This window comes from Microcaecilia unicolor, chromosome 3 (genome assembly GCF_901765095.1).
Source record: "Microcaecilia unicolor chromosome 3, aMicUni1.1, whole genome shotgun sequence".
Classification (NCBI taxonomy): Eukaryota; Metazoa; Chordata; class Amphibia; order Gymnophiona; family Siphonopidae; genus Microcaecilia; species Microcaecilia unicolor.
Window position 1 is genome coordinate 517,040,276 of NC_044033.1, and position 16,081 is coordinate 517,056,356.

General features: G+C 46.6%; 1 protein-coding gene across 1 annotated transcript in view; it reads left to right on the forward strand.

The window, feature by feature from the left end:
- Window positions 1-16,081, forward strand: part of GRIK2 (glutamate ionotropic receptor kainate type subunit 2) — a 989,144-nt gene that overhangs the window by 55,588 nt on the left and 917,475 nt on the right. The gene's annotated exons all lie outside the window — the stretch shown is intronic.

Below are 16,081 nucleotides of genomic sequence, written 5' to 3' on the forward strand. Positions count from 1 at the left end.
TTTGGGGGGGGGCGCAGAGGTGGATGTGGGGGCGCCGAGGTGGACCGGGGAGAGAGCCTGTTGTTAAAAATTTACCAGCACACCACTGGTTAAGTGACATGCCCAGGGTCACAAGGAGCTGCAGTGGGAATCAAACTCAGTTCCCCAGGATCAAAGTCCACTGCACTAACCACTAGGCTACTCCTCAAAGATCAAACGTAGAACTTTACATTTAGCCCTGTATTGTACTGGTAGCCAATTAAGTTTCTGCAAAAATGGTGTGATGTAGTCACTTGCAACCTTATATGAGTCTTGCTGAAGCATTCTGAATCAATTGGAGCTGGTGCAGACCCTCTGAAAATGGTACCAGAAGATGCATTTTCATCAGAATGAAATACTCAAAGAACAAGAATTATCATGTGAAACTTACAAGATAGTGAGAAAGTGCTTTGCAAACTGAGAGGATGGTGGCACTTAGAAAAGATTGGAGGATTTAAAACAACAGCTATGTTGACTGTGTGAATTGCCTCGGTGGTCTTTGGCTTGGGAAGACAATGTAGAAATCTTTATGGTAAATCAAACATATAAAAGGCAAGTGACCGACTCACCTGCAAATGCGCAGTACAGACTGCCCTCTCTGTCCCGCCCTCACGTCAAGATGGAACAGAGAGGGAAACAGAGTCGGACTGTCAGACGCCGCTGCTGCCGCCTGGAAACGAACATCGCATGAACCAACCTCCCCCCTCCCCCCCATCCCCGCCGCCGCTCCCGCCCCCCTCCGTATCGGGCCTCCTGCACTGAGCTGACAGCGCCTCTCACCTCCGTGTTGAAGCGCTGCAGACAGCAGCAGAGCGATCTGCTGCTGCCTGTAGCGCTTTCACACGGAGGTGAGAGGCGCTGTCAGGTCAGTTTAGGGGGCCCGGCACGGAGGGGGGAGGGAGCGGCGGCGAGGAGGGTAGCTGGACATGAGGGGAGGGCAGGGCAGAGAGGAGGGTTGCTGGACATGGGGGGAGGTGGGAGGGGGGACGCCAAGGGAAAGAGGAGGGTTGCTGGATATGGGGGGGGGGAGGATCGGTGGACGGGGTGAGGCCAGGGGAGAGAGGTGAGCTGCAATACTCGCCCGTTTTTATGGGCTTAACGGTTAGTAAATAAATAAATGATAAAATTCAAACAAGCATGGACTAGATTTACATGAACCGTGGACAACGGATAAAAGAGCCAAGATCATATAAAATCTGTGGCAGAGTTATTAGACATCTACAAACTAACAGACAAGGGGGAGTAAGAGGTCTTTATTTGCTGATATCTTTTATGTTTCTATTGAGAAATTTTACTGAGGGGACCTCTTACTTCTTAGTCCATATGTTGTCTTTTGAATGTTTCCGTACTTTAATTCCTTTGCAAGAGCAAAGACAGCGGAGATGACAGTGGACAACTAGGTTCTTGAATGCCGTTAATGATCATTCTTCACTAGCAGATATACCAAGCAACCTTGCAACCGCAATTCGGTTAATTCAACGACGCGAAGCAATATGAACTCATTTCATAATTGACTTTCACTTCTACTGAAGACAATTCTTAAGCCAGTTTAACCGTGTCTCAACTTCTACTACGTAAGTGTCAATTCAAAAGTCAGATTCACTAATTAGTGTAGTTGTGAAACAAAAATGTGGCATGAATCTTCAAAATACATTAATAGACCACATCTAAAGTTTGTCTGCAAAAAGTGGAGGAAAAGCTTCATACTACCGTTGCTCAACTCGGTATGTTAACCGGATTTCTTTGAAGGAAGAGCAGTATGGCAGTATGAAGCAGTGGCGTAGCCAAGGGTGGGCCCGGGTGGGCCCAGGCCCACCCAGTAGCAGCACAGCTATGATGTGGCTGGCAGGGATCCCCAAGCCCCACCAGCCAAGAACTCCCAACAACTGCCCCTCCTGCATACCTTGTAAATAGCAGATCTTCACCTGCAGCGACTGATACGTACTGTTCGCACCGACCCCACAGCCTTCCCTCTGATGTATTCCCGCCTATGCGGAAACAGGAAGTTGCACCAGAGGGATGGCTGTGGGACCAACATGAGCTGTATTAGTTGCTGCTCGCTGCCGGTGAAAATCTGCTACTTAAAAGGTATGCGGGAGAGGGGGGATGTTTGAGAGACCATCCACCTTATAATCGAAAGAGAAAAACGCCTAGATTTCGACCCAAATCTGGAGATAGACGTTTATCTCACAAAAACGAATAAATCGGTATAATCGAAAGCCGATTTTGGACGTTTTCAAAGTATAGGTTTTCAAAGTATATCAACTGCACTCCGTCGCGGATGCGGACAAAGTTGATGGGGGCGTGTCAGAGGTGTGGCGAAGGTGGAACTGGGGCGTGGTTATTGGCCGAGGAGAGATGTACGCGTTAGGGCGATAATCGAAAAAATAAAGGCGTTTTTAGCGAACATTTAGGACACTTTTGTTGGACCCTTTTTTCACACAAACAGGTCCCAAAAAAGTGCTCTAAATGACCAGATGACCATCGGAGGGAATCGGGGATGACCTCCCCTGACTCCCCCAGTGGTCACTAACCCCCTCCCACCACAAAAAAATGATGTTTCACAACTTTTTATTTTCACCATCAAATGTCATACCCACCTCCCTGGCAGCAGTATGCAGGTCCCCGGAGCAGTTGTTAGGGGGTGCAGTGGACTTCAGGCAGGTGGACCCAGGCCCATCCCCCCCCTACCTGTTACAATTGTGCTGCTTAATGCTTAGTCGTCCAACCCCCCCCAAACCCACTGTACCCACATGTAGGTGCCCCCCTTTACCCCTTAGGGCTATAATAATGGTGTAGACTTGTGGGCAGTGGGTTTTGAGGGGGATTTGGGGGGGGGCTCAACACACAAGGGAAGGGTGCTATGCACCTGGGAGCTCTTTTACCTTTTTTTTGTTTTTGTAAAAGTGCCCCCTAGGGTGCCCGGTTGATGTCCTGGCATGTGAGGGGGACCAGTGCACTACGAATCCTGGCCCCTCCCACGAACAAATGCCTTGGATTTATTCGTTTTTGAGCTGGGCGCTTTCATTTTCCATTATCGCTGAAAAACAAAAACGCCCAGTTCACAAATTGTCGAATAAAACATGGACGTCTATTTTTTGCGAACATACAGTTCGGTCCACCCCTTCACGGACCCGTTCTTGGAGATAAACGCCCATGGAGATAGACGTTTTCGTTCGATTATGCCCCTCCATATGGCATGCAGGCGAGAGAGGGAGAGACAAAATCACTTGTGGGACAGGGCGGAGTTCTTCTGCCCACCCATCTTAGGCCCAGGCCCACCCAAAATTGGGTGTCTGGCTACGCCCCTGGAATGAAGCTTTTCCTCTCCTTTTGCAGACAAACTTTAGATGTGGTCTATCAATGCATTTGAAGATTCATGTCACACTTTTCTTTCTCAACTTCTACTACTACTACTTATCATTTCTATAGCGCTACTAGACGTACTAATATGAGATGAGTTCATATTGCTTCACGTCGTTGAATTAACCTAAAGTTGTTTGGTATATTTGCTAGTGGAACATATTTGGGCTCCACCTAATTTTACAGCTCAGAAGAAATTTGTCAGACTCCTGATGCAGGCTTTATAGCTGAAACACGGTCTTTGTCGAGTCCATGTGAAGATTGATCATTAAAGGCTTTCAAGCACCTAGTTGTCCTTTGTCATCTCCGTTGTCTTTGCTTGTGCTGGATTTATCCGTGGAGTAATTTTCTTCTGTGTTGTGCTCTCTCTCCTGAATTACTTTGGTTATTTTTGCTTTTCATAAGATCTCAGACCATAGAACTTTCAATTTTCTTCAGCTTCATGTTAAAACTATGATTTAAGCCCCATGTTGAATAGGTCACTGAGGGTCCCTTTTACTAAAATACATTAGAATATGGGCTTAGCGCAATTTAACGTGGGACTTTCGCACGCACTAAGCTCATTTTAAGCACTGCCACAAAATAGAGCTTTTTTTTCTTTTTGCAGGTTCCGTACTCATTTTTCCGTTACTATTCTAAACCAGCAAAAAAAGTTAACATGGGTAACCAGTCGGCAATCGCTAGCTGGTTAATGTGGACATGCTCATTCCCCACCTATAGCCAGGGCCGCCGAGAGGGGGGAGGGCAGGGGGACAAAATTCCCCAGGCTCGGACCTCCAAGGGGGGCCCGGCGCCAGAGTCTCCAGTCTCACCCGCCCGCGCTCGGCTCCGTTGACAGCCCCTCTCCATCTGCCACCAGGCCCCCTGCATTCAAATCGACAGCACTCACTTCCATGTGAAAGCACAGCGGCAGATCGCCTCCCTTCGGGCCTTCCCTCCCTGTGTCCCGCCCTCGTCTGATGTTACTTCCTGTTTCCACGAGGGTGGGACACAGGGAGGGAAGGCCTGAAGGGAGGCGCTCTGCCGCTGCGCTTTCACACGGAGGTAAGGGCTGCTGATTTGAATGCAGGGGGCCCGGTGGCGGACGGATGGGGGCTGTCGACGGGGCTGGGGGTGGGTGAGTGGAGACCAGGGACTGTGGCGCCGGTGGCCTGAGTAGCAATGGGGGGAGGTAGCGGCGGCAGGGCCCCAGGGGCAGCCTTGCCCCGGGCCCGGCTCAGTCTCTCGGCGGCCCTGCCTATAGCACTTGCCCTTCTGAGAAATATTTTTGCAAATTCATTAATGTGTGCTCAGCATGTAGAAACTGCAAAATTACAGCAAAAGGTTTTATCGTGTTTTGCCCTAAGTGGTTTCCCATGTGCTAAGCAGGCATTAGGGCTTAACAAACTTTAGTATAAAGGCCTCCAAGTTTGGAATTGAGATGCCCAGGTAGGGGATGTGTTCAACTTACTCTGAATTTTACAAAAGGCTTTGATGAAGGCAGAGCTTTTTGTAAACTACTGTATGGATGCCAGTAAAACACAAATATTTACCAGGACGTCCAGCGGGAGCAGCAATTTTATAAATCTACAGTACATGTGCATCAAAAGAGTCATCACTTGCAGATTTTATGCATGTACTTGCCAACGCCTACATGTGTATTGGGTTAATTAAAAAAAAAAAAAAAACAGCTTGTACAAGAGAAACCAATTAAGGGGCAAAATAAGCTAATGCTTTTTCCCTTTGTCCTGGGACCAGGTCAGTATCCAGGAGCCCAATGCTCCTTCAGCATTCGGCAATAAATAAATTAAGGGGGTCCTTTTACTAAGGTGCACCAAAAAAATGGCCTGCGCTAACGTAAGTGCGTGTTTTGGATGCACGTAGGTCCATTTTCAAGTGCACCTGCAAAAAAGGCCTTTTTTTTCTTAAGCCGAAAAATGGATATGCAGCAAAATAAAAATTGGCGCGCGTCCGTTTTGGATGTGAAGCCTTACCGCCACCCATTGATTTAGTGGTAAGGTCTCACACGTTAACCAGGTGGTAATCATCAGCCGATTACCACCTGGTTAGTGCCGTGTGCCAGAAAATAAAAATTATAATTACTGCCCAGGGCACGCAGTTGCGTGACGGTAGTTCTAATTTTATGCTCATTGTATGTGTATAGGCACAGAGCCGGTCTTAGCAAGTGCGGGGCCCTATGCAGACCAATTTTGGTGGGGCCCCATCCTAGCCCCACCCTAGCCCCGCCCCCACTCTAGCTCTACCCCATTGAAAAGATTATTCCATTTTTAGAAATTTTTTTATTTATGAAACTTCAAATAAAGACAAATGAAGCTAAACTTGTACAAAAAAAACTGATGGACTCCTCATGCCACAGGGGACCCCAAATTTGCCTGAATTAGCAAGGTAGGTGCCCTGGGTCCCAGAATGTCTAACACCAACCCTGTCCCAAAGAGGGATATAGGGAGAGAGGAGAGGTAATGAGTCACAGACTTAAAGATGTTGTAGGTGAGTAAGAAAAGTTTGAAGTGTATCCAGAAATGTGAACAAGCCACTGAAGTGACTTGAGAAGGAGAATTATGTTAATATAGGGAGACTAGTGGAAGATGAGTTGCACAACTGAATTTTGAATAGATGGAAGTAGAGAGAGATGGTTCAGTAGGAGAGCTGTGAACAGCAGGTTGCAATAGTCTAGTGCAAATGAAACGGGCGCTAGCAAGGTATTACCCCCCCTTCGTCCCTCCCTTCTGAGTTCCACACCCCCCTGTCCCTATCTCGCTCACTTCGTTGCGAGTTTCAGCTGCTGTCCGCGTACCTGATGCGAAGGGGAGCGGGTGAAACGGGCGGTAGCAAGGTTTTCGTCGAGGGTGGCGGAACGGCGGGCGTATTTCTGTACTCCTGCTCCTGCGTGGCTTTTGTTGAACTCGTGCCTCCCTTGTGCCTTCCCCGGGCCGCCCTCGACGTCATGGCGTTTTGACACGAGGGCGGAGCTACACTGCAGGCCAGCCAAACCGGATATCTCTGACGCCTCAAGTTTCCGGCTTGAGGCTTCATTGGAACGTTGGAGGTGCCTTTTATACAGAGAGATAGGGAGACTAGTGGAAGATGAGTTGCACAACTGAATTTTGAATAGATGGAAGTAGAGAGAGATGGTTCAGTAGGAGAGCTGTGAACAGCAGGTTGCAGTAGTCTAGTGCTGTTGATCCTGAACTGGGAATATTAGTGTTTCCTCCACAAACCTCTTTTATGCACTTTTTCTCTCACTTCTAAGTTGGTTTGCCCATATTTTGGATTATTAAACTGAAAGCAGCGGGCTATATAACTGTATATTAATATCATTAGGTCCCTAGCCCCCCTGACCTCAGAGCCCCCTACTTTTGACCCCTCTATGCTACCTGTCGGTACTCCTGCCACTTTTTAGCAGAACAAGGTGAATACACTTTAGTCCTCCTTAATTAGCTCTTCTCCCCTTTCTCATCCCCCCCACTCAACTCCTTCATTCACCCCTCTCTCCCCCTCCAGAGAGCGCTGCCCAACTTCAGTCTTCCTGGTGCTCTTTAAGTGCTATCGTCCTCTTCTCCCTCAGAACTCTACTCCAGGACATGAACCCCTTTGACTCTCCTCTTGATCCCTGGCACACTCACTTATTCAAGCATCTAGCACCTCATGTGTTCCCCTTATTTTTACCCATCCTTCAAATCTCTTTAACCAACAGCAGTGTTCCAAGTGCCTGGAAGCATGCTCTAGTCTTGAAACCCACCCTTGACTCCTCTGACCCCGCAAACTTCTGACCCATCTCAAACCTTCCATTCATTGCCAAAATTGTTCACTACCAACTTTGTGACTTCTTGGACAAGACCTTTGTTTTACACCCCTACCAGACCAGTTTTAGGAAGAATGATAGCCTAGAGCATCTAAGACCGGCCCTGGGCACAAACTTGCTCCAGTTCCTCCACTTGACTATTTTAAGTCGCACAGCACTTGCACAAGCGATGGCTCACCTGCACAAATGAACCACCAGATCATCAAATGGTTGAGTTCCATTCGCAAATCAACAAGGGCACTTTGGTTCCTTTATAAGAAAAGCTATCATCATTCATACCTTGCCTTTGAATGGCACTGGCAGTGGCACAAACTTGCTCCAGGCGCTCCACTTGACTTTCTTTATTTTTTAAGTCGCACTCGCACTGGCACCAGCGAATCGATGGCTCACCTCCGACCACGCTCCAGCTCCTTTTCCCTTCCCGCTCAATGACTCCCACCCGCCCTTGTGGAAACAGGAAATACCTCATCAGAAGGAGGCGGGACATTGAGCGTGAAGGCGGAAGGGAAAAGCTAGGGTGAGCCATCGTGCCTGCAACTGTGTGTCGGGGCCGGGCCGTTGCTGCAACTGTCATTGTCCTTGGACTGGGAGGCACCGGGAGCTGACGGCGGGCTCAGCAGGGGGGTGGGCACCGGTGGCGGGAGGTGGGAACGGAGCGATCATGATGCAGTCCGGAGCGAGTGGGATCATGATGATGATGCGGTCCGAGCAAGTGGGGGTCGGAGGGAGAGGCAGAGTTGAGGCGCGCCGCGCGGGGCCCCCTTAAGCGCGGGGACCTATGCGGCTGCCTTGCTCGCCTGTGCCTAAGACCGGCCCTGTATAGGCACGTATGCGCCTTAGTAAAAGGGTCCCTAAATAAAAGACAAGCAACAATTTTTACCTCCTAAATCCAGGGTCCTATACCTTTTATATGGCATCCCTTACATTTCTTCTACGTCCTCCTCAAACTTTATGGGCCCTGTTTACTAAGCCGCACTGTAGGCGCACTAACGTTTTAGCGTGTGCTAAAAATTAGCACACGCTAATGCTAAAGACACTCATAGGAATATATGGGTGTCTCTAGCATTAGCGTACGCTAAAAACGTAGCACGCCTACAGCGCAGCTCAGTAAACAGAACCCTATGTGTTATATAGAGGGGCATAATCGAACAGCGCCGGCCATCTATATGGGTGGTCATCTCTAAGGCCGGCGCCATAAAGAGGTGTCCCGAACCGTATTATCGAAACAAGATGGCCGGCCATCTTTCGTTTCGATAATACGGTTGGGGCAGGCCAAATGTCAGAGATAGCTGGGTTTGAGATGGCCAGCATCGGTTTTGCCGATAATGGAAACCGATGCCGGCCGTCTCAAACCCGGCCAAATCCAAGGCATTTGGTCAGGGGAGGGGCCAGCATTCGTAGTGAACCGGTCCCCCTCACATGCCAGGACACCAACCGGGCACCCTAGGGGGCATTGCAGTGGACTTCATTAATAGCTCCCAGGTACATAGCTCCCTTACCTTGGGTGCTGAGTCCCCCAAATCCCCTCCCAAACCCACTCCCCACAACTGTACACCACTACCACCCCCTTCACCCATAGCTATTATGGGTGAAAGGGGGCACCTAAATGTGGGTACAGTGGGTTTCGGGTGGGTTTTGGAGGGCTCCCATTTACCACCACAAGTATAACAGGTAGGGGGGATGGGCCTGGGTCCGCTTGCCTGAAGTGCACTGCACCCACTAAATACTGCTCCAGGGACCTGCATACTGCTGTCATGGAGCTGGGTATGACATGTGAGGCTGGCAAAAAATGTTTTTTTGTTTTGTTTTGTTTTTTTAGGGTGGGAGGGGGTTGGTGACCACTGGGGGAGTACGGGGAGGTCATCCCCGATTCCCTTCGGTGGCCATCTGATGAGTTGGGGCACCTTTTTGAGGCTTGGTCCTAAAAATAAATGGACCAAGTAAAACCGGCCAAATGGTCGTCAGGGCCGGCCTTCTTTTTTCTATTATCAGGCGAAGGCGGCCATCTCTTAACCACGCCCCCGTCCTGACTTCGGTACACTGCCGACACGCCCCCGGGAACTTTGGCAGGCGCCGCGACGGACTGCAGTCGAGGCCGACCAAAATCGGCTTTCGATTATGCCGATTTGGCCGGACTTGAGAGATGGCCAGCCATCTCCCGATTTGTGTCGGAAGATGGACGGCCTTCTCTTTCGAAAATAAGCAGGATAGCTACCAGGGCAAGTTGTACCCCTTCTGGCATAGAAAGTAATTATACCACCAGCCATAGAGCAAATAACTGAGGCAAATTCACATAAAATAAGTCAGAACCTCTTCTGCATACTTGAAGGGCAAAAACATATTTCTGAACTTTTGAAAGTTCTGTTTAACACAAAAACCTGCTCATTTTTGCAACCTATAACTGAAAGATGATCCATCAGCATCCGTTCTTTTCTACCTGTGATAATGTCCTTTTGCTTATTATTCATGGTCACACTAATTTGTCATTTTAATTATAGAACAAATGCATTCAGATCCGAGTGCCAACACTGTATTGCTAATGCCATGTTTATGAAGGAAATGTATTTTGTTAATTAGCAACTGCTATGGCTGAGTACCGCAAGATAAAAAGTGTATTACAGAACATGTCTGAATACTGGCCAGAAAAGAACGGAAATTTGCTAACTTCAGAGAGTTCCTGTCCATCTATTTAATCATACATGACAAGCTGTAGATAGTAACAAAAGAACGAATGAACAGGGTGTGATGCTGTTTGTTGGTGATTCTCCCAACGTTGGAAAGTGCAACATTCATTTATTTCTGTGAGATGCTTTTTCAAATAAAGCATATGGGGGTAATTCTATAAACTGGTGCCTCATTCTAGGTGACCCAATGCCGTGTTTATCGTGCCTTTTCTGTAACGGCATCTTGGTGCCAAGTTTCCACTATAGAATTCTAGTGTAGCGTCAACAGTAAAGCACTCATGTGTTGGTCCTCCTGCTTATGCCATGTCAATAGCAGGTCTCCACGTGATACATTACCCCAATTGCAAAGGACTCAAATACAAAACCTATTATGGATCCAACTTCTCCTTCTTAGGAGAGAGTAGCGGATGCTTGGAATGCCCTCCCGCGGGAGGTGGTGGAAATGAAAACGGTAACGGAATTCAAACACGCGTGGGATAAACATACAGGAATCCTGTTCAGAAGGAATGGATCCTAAGGAGCTTAACTGAGATTGGGTGCCAGAGCCGGTGGTGGGAGGCGGGGCTGGTGGTTGGGAGGCGGGGATAGTGCTGGGCAGACTTACACGGTCTGTGCCCTGAAAAGGACAGGTACAAATCAAGGTAAGTTATACACAAAAAGTAGCACATATGAGTTTATCTTGTAGGGCAGACTGGATGGACCATGCAGGTCTTTATCTGCCGTCATTTACTATGTTACTATGTTCTTAGGCAGCCAACTATGGAATGCGCTCCCCAGACCCATCCGATCTATCAGTGACTATCTATCCTTCCGGAAATAACTAAAAACCCATCTATTCAAACAAGCCTGTCCAATTAACCCAAACTAATTTTATGAAGCCATATACGCATCCCTCCCGACTCCATAACCCTCCTCCCATGTTCACCTACCCAATGCTCATTCCTTTCCTTTCCTACTCCCTTCTCCCTCGCCCATCTCTACCTACCTATTCTTTTATTATTCTGCCATACTTCACTTACATGTTCTCCATCAATATTCTGTAGTAATACTATTACTATGTAAGCCGCATTGAGCCTGCTTTGAGTGGGAAAGCGCGGGATACATATGTAATAAATAAATAAATGATACACTTAATTTATAGTATTCTATAAACTATACATGCATCTGGGAGACACGCCCATAGCCCACACATGCTCCTCCCATGTATACACCCCCTTTGTAGTTAGGACTATGGCACGTAGGTGTTGCCTTATAGAATGGTGCGCATAGGAGAACATAAGAATAGCCATACTGGGTCAGACCAAAGGTCCAGACCAATGGTCCATCTAGCCCAGTATCCTGTTTCCAACAGTGGCCAATCCAGGTCACAAGTCCCTGGCAGAAACCCAAATAGTAGCAACAATCCATGCTACCAATCCCATGGCAAGCAGTGACTTCCACATGTCTATCTCAGTAGTAGACTATGGACTTTTCCTCTTGGATCTTGAGCAAATCTTTTTTAAACCCAGATACGCTAACCACTGTTACCACATCCTCTTGCAACGAGTTCCAGAGCGTAACTATTCGTTGAGTGAAAAAAATATGTCTTCCTATTTGTTTTAAAGTATTTCCATGTAACTTCACTGAGTGTTCCCTAGTCTTTCTTCTTTAAGAATGAGTAAAAAATCGATTCCCTTCTAGGTGTTCTACACTACTCAGGATTTTGTAGACCTCAATCATATCCCCCCTCATCTGTCTCTTTTCCAAGCTGAAGAGCCCTAACCTCTTTAATCTTTCCTCATATGGGAAGAGTTCCATCCCATTTATAATTCTGGTTGCTCTTCCTTGTACCTTTTCTAATTTCACCATATATATTTTGAGATACGTTTTTTTTTTGATATGGTGACTAGAACTGAACGCAATACTCAAGGAGAGGTCTAATTGTCAATTAATAACACCTTTGATGCTAGGTGCCACTTTATAAAATTGCCCCCTATGCATTCATTTTGGGGGAGGTACTGACCTGGTAATTTCTTCCTGATCCTTTGAGCTTTCAGCTCAATCATAGCTAGTCTGTACTAGGCTATGGTGTCATGAGCCTTTGTTGGCATCTGTCTGCAGTATTTGTAATTCTTAAATTGAAATGTCAAAAAACATACATAAAGCAATTATTATTAGAAAATCTCCTAAGAAAATGATATTACAACAGTGACTGCAAATTGCATTTATCCGTATCTTTTATTAACTATCAAATATACATCTTAATATACTGATGACTCTATTGGTGCTTGTATCTATATTATGTTGTCTTGCCTACCCAAACTACACACCATTCATTCCTCCTAAAACATTCCTATACAGGTATAAATTTGTTCAAGGTGAAAACATGGATCCTCTAGTAGCACAAAGTCCCATAGGAGTACTCCAGTACTCGTTACAAGATTAAATTATGACGTTGTAAATTCCGTTCCTACCGGATCTACTTTCCTCTAATAACTGTCCTGAGGTTCCTCCTCCAATCTTCAAAGCTCCACAAAGTCCATCATACTGGGACCATGATTCTTCCTCGACCAACTGTACAGTCCATAAGATCTCCACTTGATTCAACTCCAATTCCTGAATAGTAGATCTTACTTAAATCCAGCCTCCATACGTTGATATCCGTCAAACCCAACGCTTGCAATGCGTTTCACCGACTGGCCTCATCAGGGGTTTAACTAAAATACAATAAATACAAGAACCTGCTTCAAAACCATTCAACCCCTAACATTTAAATGATAAAGATGACAAATTGTATCAATTACAGGAAACAAAAACAAACCATCCAGCTCCCATCAAGCAAAAAGAATACCAGGAAGAAAATGAAAAACTATATTTGAGATAATAAAGCAAAGAACCCACTATTCATTATCACCACCCACAAATAAAAAAATAAAACACATAGGAACCCAATTAAAAAGAAATATTCTTATTTTTCCTTAAAGAAATGCTCAATTTGCAAAGCATGCAGAAAAATCGGGTAAGCCAGCCCACATTTACAGGTAAACGTTAATAGGAAAGTTTTCCCAGCCGCCAACGCTTGGGGCTTCAATAGAAGAACCAGTAATTGTTTTTCCTGAGTGTGGAGACAAAGATAGCAGATCAGACAATCAAGCTTTATTAATCGGGCAAACATCTCAATAAAAAGCGCCCGACACAGGCTGTGTTTCACCCAAAAGGGCTGCGTCAGGGACTCTATAAGAATATCTTCATTCCTCAGCGACCCTCCAGACCGGTCAAGACGTGTGGGTTATGTACTCCTACGAGCAGAGGGAGACTGAGAAAACACTGAGCTTTTGATACTGTATATAACCTGTGCAGCACCTCAACTAACCAGTATTTTCTCAGTCTCAGCAGAGGTAGAAGTACAGCCTGGGCAGTCTTCCAAATAGTCTGGTGAGGTAGTTTGGAAAAAAAACCGGGGACATTTTAATTGAGCTTCTTTTGTTATTGCAGAACCCTGTGCGTGGTTAAAAAAAAGTGCTTCAGGGGTCTGGGTCCGGTGGGGCCCAGTGTTCCCCTTGGGGTGTCACACCTGCTGGTCGGGCCCCTCCCTCGGTGCTGCTCTCTCGTAGTGGCAGCTTTGTGCCTCGGCTTCTTTCTCAGTAGTGGAGCCTTGAGTGCCTTGCAATCAGCAGCTGCCAGGCACCCTGTTTCTTTAACGTAAAATAATTAATTAATTGGAGCGAACGGGGAGTTCAGTTTCACTTTGCCTGGGCGGGAGAGCAGTAAATGAGAAAGTATATACCCTAGTTGCCACCAAAAATAATGTTTGGACAAAACCCTAAGGCACAATTGCAGGCAAAAAACCCAGCATACAACATCAGAAAAAAAATCACACTCCAAAGAATGACAGCGTGTAGTCACACTTTTCAATATCACTGGAGATCCATACATTTATTTCTGGTGGCAACTAGCGTATATACTTTCTCATTTGCTGTGAATGAAGATATTCTTATAGAGCCCCTGAAGCAACTCTTTTGGGTGAAACACAGCCTGTGTTGGGTCATTTTTATTGAGGTGTTTAGCCTATTAATTAAGCTTGATTGTCTGATCTGCTCAGTCTCCACGTTGGATTTTGCTGATCGTCTGCCTTATTGTTTTCTTGGGACATCATTGTTTTTACTGAGCCTTCATGACAATCTATGGTTATTATGGACCTCCCAATATTTAGGGGCCCTTCTACTATGATGAGTTAAGTACTAATGTGTGCCTAATGCATCTTAAAATAGCGTGCCAAAGGACGCGCGAAGGCTTCCTGGGTCAAATGTGCATGCATTAACTGCGCGCTAAAAAATATTTTAATTTTTTTTCAGGGGGCATGTCTGGGTGGTTTCTGTGCTAGTCAATTAGTGGAGCTAATTACCTCACCCTAACTGGTTAGTGCAGGTATAGCATGTGAGCACTTACTGCCTTCAAAATGGATGGTGGTAAGAGCATATGCACTAATTTTTTTAATGGCCGCGCAATGATATGCCTGCTTCAGGAGTAAAACCTGCTTATTTTCGAAGGAGAAGAGCGGCCATCTTCCAACACAAATTGAGAGATGGGCGCCCTTCTCCTAAGGGCAGCCAAATCGGTATAATCGAAAGCCGATTTTGGCCGCCATCAACTGCTTTCCGTTGCAGGGCCGTCCAAAGTTCAAGGGGGCGTTTCGACAGTGTACCGAAGGCGGGAAGGGAGCATGGTTAAGAGATGGCCATCCTCGGCTGATAATGGAAAAAAGAAGGGCAGCCCTGACGAGCATTTGGCCGACTTTACTTGGTCCATTTATTTTCAGGACCAAGCCTCAAAAAGGTGTCCGAATTGACCAGATGACCACCGGAGGGAATCGGGGATGACCTACCTGTACTCCCCCAGTGGTCACATTTTTTTGCCAGCCTCTATGCCAGCCTCAAATGTCATACCCAGCTCCATGACAGCAGTATGCAGGTCCCTGGAGCAGTTTTAGTGAGTGCAGTGCATTTCAGGTAGGCGGACCCAGGCCCATCCCTCCTCTACTTGTTACACTTGTGGTAGTAAATGTGAGCCCTCCAAAACCCACCCGAAACCCACTGTACCCACATGTAGGTGCCCCCCTTCACCCATAAGGGCTATAGTAGTGGTGTACAGTTGTGGGGAGTGGGAGTTTTGGGGATTTGTGGGGCTCAGCACCCAAGGGAAGGGAGCTGTGTACCTGGGAGCAATTAATGAAGTCCACTGCAGTGCCCTCTAGGGTGCCTGGTTGGTGTCCTGGCATGTGAGGGGGACCAGTGCACTACAAATGCTGGCTCCTCCCACGACCAAAGGGCTTGGATTTGGCCGGTTTTGAGATGGCCGGCCTCGGTTTCCATTATTGTCGAAAACCAATGCTGGTCATCTCTAAGGTCGACCCAAATGTTGAGATTTGGATGGCCCCGACCGTGTTATCGAAACGAAAGATGGCCGGCCATCTTGTTTTGATAATACGGTTGGGGACGCTTCTTTACGGGGCCATCGTAGAGATTGGCGCCCTTATAGATGGGCGCCCCCGTTCAATTATGCCCCTGCACGTCTCTGTATATAAACCAAAAACGTTGTTCTCCAAAGAGAGATAATGGTGGCACAAAGCCACTATGGCTTAAGATTCTGCAACCAGGTATAATTTCAAACCAAAAAAGTCCGCTCAAAAACCTTCAAGACCATTGGTTGCAGAATCTTAAGCCATAATGGCTTTGTGTTACCATTCTCCCTCTTGGGAGAACAACATTTTTGGTTTATACAGAGACTTTGACTCCTGAAGCAGACATATCATTGCCGAAACATGGGACCATGTCGAGTCTATTGAACTTTTTTGAGGCAATAAGCAGTTTTTACTTCATTAACCTCTGGATTCCAGTTTTGAGTGGTTGCCTATCGTCCTTTCACTACTTCTTGGATAGTATTGTTTCGTAGGGAATTCTTCCTTGATTCATCAGGTAGTTGGCATTCCGAAAAGTTACACGTATATTTAAATATCAGGTAAGAATGCCTAACTTGGGCGCCAGCATTTACACCAACTTAAGGCTGGTTCCAAAAGTTAGAAGTGGGGATTGGCACTATGCACCCAGTTTTTCAGCGCTTTTAATGGAATTCCCAACATTCCCCTGGATTCTATATATGGTGCTTAAAGTTGCACGCATAAATTTAGGTACACGCCCAATTTGTGTGTGCAATGTAATTGAATAATGAGCCAATC